Raw genomic sequence first — 5000 nt, forward strand, 5'->3', positions numbered from 1 at the left:
TGGGTGTGGGTTGGGTGGGTAGGTGTGAGTGTGGGATAGGGTGGGGGGCGTAGGTAGGGGGTGTAGGTTGATGTGGTTGGGTGTGGTATGGGTGTGGGTGAGTGTAGGTATGGGTGTGGGTGAGTGAGGTATGGGTGTAAGTGTGGATGTAGTGTGGGTGTAAGTGTGGGTGTAAGTTGGGTTAGCTGTGGTGTAGCTGTGGGGTAGGTGTGGTGGTGAGTGTAGGTAGAATTAGGTGTAGGTGTGGGTGTAGGTGTGGGGTGTAGGTGTGGGTGGAGGTGAGGGTGTAGGTATGGGTGTAGGGTGGGTGTAGGTATGGGTGTGGGTGGGTGTAGGTGTGGTGTGATGGGTGTAGGTGTGGGTGTATGTGGGTGTAGGTATGGTTGTAGGAGTGGGTGTAGGTATGGGTGTAGGTATGGGTGTAGGTGTGGGTGGGTATGGGTCTAGGTGTGGGTGTAGGTATGGTGTAGGTGTGGGTGGTATGGGTCTAAGTGTGGGTGTGGGTTGGGTCTAGGGTGTGGGTGTAGGTATGGGTGTAGATATGGGTCTAGGTGTGGGTGTGGTATGGGTCTAGGTGTGGGTATAGGTGTGGGTATAGGTATGGGTATAGGTGTGGGTGTAGGTAGGGAAATGTAGATATGGGTCTAGGTGTGGGTGTAGGTATGGGTGTAGGTGTGGGTGTAGGGGGGGTGTAGGTGTGGGTGTAGGTGTGGGTGTAGGTATGGGTGTGGGTTTGGGGGTGCAGTATGGGTGGGGTATAGGTGTAGGTATGGGTGTGGTATGGGTGTAGGTATGGGTGTAGGCATGGGTGTAGGTGTGGGTGTAGTTTGGGTGTGGGTATAGGGTGGGTGTGAGTGTAGGTAGGTATGCACATGTATGTACATACATATTGTGAATGTGGATATTATATGCATATATGGGTAGGTGGTAGGGACGGTGAATGGGTGGGATGGATGGGTGTGGGGTATGTGGAGAGACATTTATCAAATATATTTAAATTTCAGTCAGTTCTTTTTATGCTCCCTCAGTGTATGCAAAAAAATATCAAAGAAATCTCTCTTAGAAAATTAATGTATTTTTAACAATTAAACAAAAGAGCACAACTTACAAATTCTGGTGCGGAAGAATGCCAGCTGTTGGAACTCTGGTTCAGCTTCTTCAAACATGTCTTTCCCTTAGGAGTTGGCCCAGGGCTAAATTGATGTCCACCTGAGCCGTTGAGAATATTAAGCAAGGGGTCATGATCTATTATTCTGAGAACACAAAGTAATAGGGAAATTCTTTACTTCATCATAAAATCATGAAATAACATAAAAAATACATACATATATTGTTAATAACATGAGAAATAGGTAAATCAAACTAAACCCCGATAACCTATTTCAATAACTAAAGTGTAATGATACTGAAAAAATGATAGGGAAATTTTCTCATTTCACCTAAAAAAAATTATTTATAATCATAACACAAACTAAAACCACTCAGTCTCAGTAATAACCACTAACATAAATGATACAAACATCAACTTTAATGGGTTTGTGGAGATAGATGTTATATATCTGTAACCTCGTAAAAAGCTTTATTCCATATCAAATGCATGTGATAAAATCAAATTATAAAGCCTAGGGGTATATATCAATAACAATAATATAGCTCACAAAATAAAAATAATTTTAACATACAAAAATAATAACTATACATTATCAATACCAAAAAAAAGCAGAAGAAGCTATTGTGTTAAAATAATTAAAATGTGAAAAATAATATAAATGTACTTCTAGGCAAAATACACTCCTAAAGATGGTGTTTATCCGCCCTTTGTTAAGTCAGGATTAGATTCTACAGACACCAGAATAGCGACATTTGGGATCAGATGCTCAACCTGTAATTCAAAGCAAGGGCATCTTAAATGAACTGACCTGAGCCTTTTTCCAAAATCTTCATTGGCTGTGATGGGTCAGAGAATGTATGGCTCGGAGCTAATGTTCTCCACTCGATTGCTCATTGCAATTCAACAACCCTGTTTCTAACCTCAAGAGACTGGGTTGGAGTTGTGGCTGTGATGATAATACCCTGGGCAAAAGATAAATAAATATGAGTAAACAAAAAATGCTTAGCTAACATATATATCTTTGCCATATACATATGTGAGCTTTTTTTTTTTTTGTGTGTGTGTGTGTATGTGTGTGTGTATGTGTGTGTGTGTGTGTGTGTGTGTGTGTGTGTGTGTGTGTGTGTGTGTGTGTGTGTGTGTGTGTGTGTGTGTGTGTGTGTTTTTGTGTGTGTGTGTGTGTATTTGTGTGTGTTGTGTGTTTGGTGTGTGTTGGGTGGGTATTTGTGTGTGTTGTGTGTTTGGTGTGTGTGTGTGTGTGTGTGTGTGTGTGTGTGTGTGTGTGTGTGTGTGTGTGTGTGTGTGTGTGTGTGTGTGTGTTGTGTGTGTATGTATGTGTGTGTGTATGTATGCGTGTATGTGTGTGTGTATTGTGTGTATGTATGTGTGTGTGTATGTGTGTTTTATGTGTGTGTGTATGTGTGTGTGTATGTGTATGTGTATGTGTATGTGTATGTGTATTTTGTAGTGTTGTGTAGTGTATGTTTTATGTGTATGTGTATGTTTTATGTGTATGTGTATGCATGTCTGTACATCTGTATGTCTGTATGTCTGTATGTGTGTATGTGTGAATGTGTGAATGTGTGTATGTGTGTATGTGTGCTTGTGTGTATGTCAATATCCATCTGTCCGTCTGTTGTCTGTTCATCCATCCACTTATCCATCTATCCATCTATCCGTCCATCTGTTCATCCATCCATTAGTCCATCTATCTATCTGTCTGTTCATCAGTCTTCTACACATATATCATGTACTGAATATGTTGAGAAAGATCCCTTTTTAAATTACTATTTTTTTTGTAATTTGGTGATCCTACCAGTCATCCATCAACTTCAGAACTTTCAAAAAAATCTTCATCTAAGAGTTCTTGAAATTTGAACACTGGTAGCAAATCATATGGAGTTCAGAGTGGTAACTAGGAGCTAGGGGTAAGTTCAAATTTCTGACAATTTAGGTAGCACCTTAGAATAGCATTCCTAATAAATAAAGTCAGTTTAGCCAAAACCTTACAGGAAAAGAAATCACCCTAAATCAAGATTTGTTTTCAAAATGGCAGAAAATTGTAAACACCAAAAGATTAAGAATAACTCCTGAACTGTATCTTAAAACTTCTTACTTTCAGTCGCAGCTGCAGGATTTAAGAGCAAGCGCAGGTTGTGTAACATGGCTTGGTCCCTCCTCAGTCCACAGAGGCACTGGTTTGTCTCCTCCAGCCATTTTCTGCACAACTTCATTAACTTCCTGTGCCACAAATTAACTACTTTTACTAAACAAATAAATCTACAAATGCCATGTTCATAACGGATTAAAAAGTAAAAATGTAGTTGAAAATATTTCAATATTCATAATTCAAAGAAACCACTAAATACTGGCATTACATACAGATGTAGGGATATATAATAAAAATAAAGGCAATCATCCTGACCTTCATAAACATTTTTGCACAAAGACCAGGTGATTCAGTAGGTCTGTGGTCAGGCTGTGCCCCAGGGCACCAATCTCTGCTACAGCACTGAGGTAGCTTCCTCACGTAACACCATCCCATCTGCTGCTATAAGTTGGGAGAAAAAGCAAATGACAACAGAAGTTTGATAGCATAATAAATAACACATCTTCAAAAATGCTGAGTGTTCATTTTTTACATCAAATGGAAAGAAATCAATTACGCAAAGCCTGTGGTAACTATCACATTATTCAAAGGAGAAAGGCCGATCCCACATTTATTTTGAAAATTATTTTTCAGTATGATTGAATAATTTTCATTACAAAAATAAAATTCATATGAAATCTTCTTTAACCCATTGAATCAGGGTTACATGCCTCACTTATAAAAAAAGTTTAGCCGAAGGCCAGGGTCGGAAAATACTGTCATGGGAAAATTTGGCTGAGGTCCAAGGTAAGTGGCATAAGCCCCCATGAAAAATTCTGTTGTAGGCTAGGGTAACAAGAAAGAGCTGTCATAAACAATTCGCTGAAGGCCGCTATGACAGGAATGACTACCCCGAGTGCACAAAGCTTTTTAGGATTCAGTGGGTATTATTTCATTATTTCCACTGGTACACAGGGGGCTTGTACCATAAATGAGCAATGGCTAGAAAAATGACAGCTCCAAGAATACTATTTCCATAGTCAAGGTCCTATTCCTCATATATGAAAAAATTATGCAAATAACAAAAATTTTTCCTTATTGTTATTGTTATTGCAGAAAGTTGCAGACTACCTGGAGAAATAATAGGGAGTCTGTGTAAGGAAAACAGTCTATTACTAATTTGATCAGCATATCAAATGACAAATAAACACTTTTGAAAATGTCAAAAGAGCAAAAAGCTTATGCAAAAAGACATAACATCATTGCACAGGAGAGGCAAAGAATCTTGACACTGCACACAAGTGTTCATACACCCAGGCCTCCACACCAAGGAAAGTTGCCATAAGGTAATCCTAATGCCTTATTTTGGTCCAAGTGCAGCTTCTTTTCCAGAACTTAAGCTTGTCAAATGCAGTGGCCTTTTCATTTAGAATAGTTGGGAAAAGTTACTTTCTCATATCAAGGGGGATGTTTGACAAAAAATGAAACATTTTCTCAGTTTTGGCCACTAATTTTACATGGTAATGAAGGGTAAACAAAAAAAATAGTAAACCCATGTACACATGATAGCATCACATACATGTCACATCCATTGCAATTTTAGTCTATTCATTTTGGGAAATACATGAGGTCATGTAAAGACTACTAATTGATTCCTTGGTGTCTGAGTATGTGTGGAGCCATCTGTGTGAAAACAAAACATCCCGTGGACTGCACGTTTCCAATAACTATTTGCAGTGTTAATAGTTGATATAACATATATGTACACTTTTGTGTACAACCTTTTTAAACTTTAAAACT

Source organism: Penaeus vannamei, chromosome 17, assembly GCF_042767895.1.
Source record: "Penaeus vannamei isolate JL-2024 chromosome 17, ASM4276789v1, whole genome shotgun sequence".
NCBI classification, from domain to species: domain Eukaryota; kingdom Metazoa; phylum Arthropoda; class Malacostraca; order Decapoda; family Penaeidae; genus Penaeus; species Penaeus vannamei.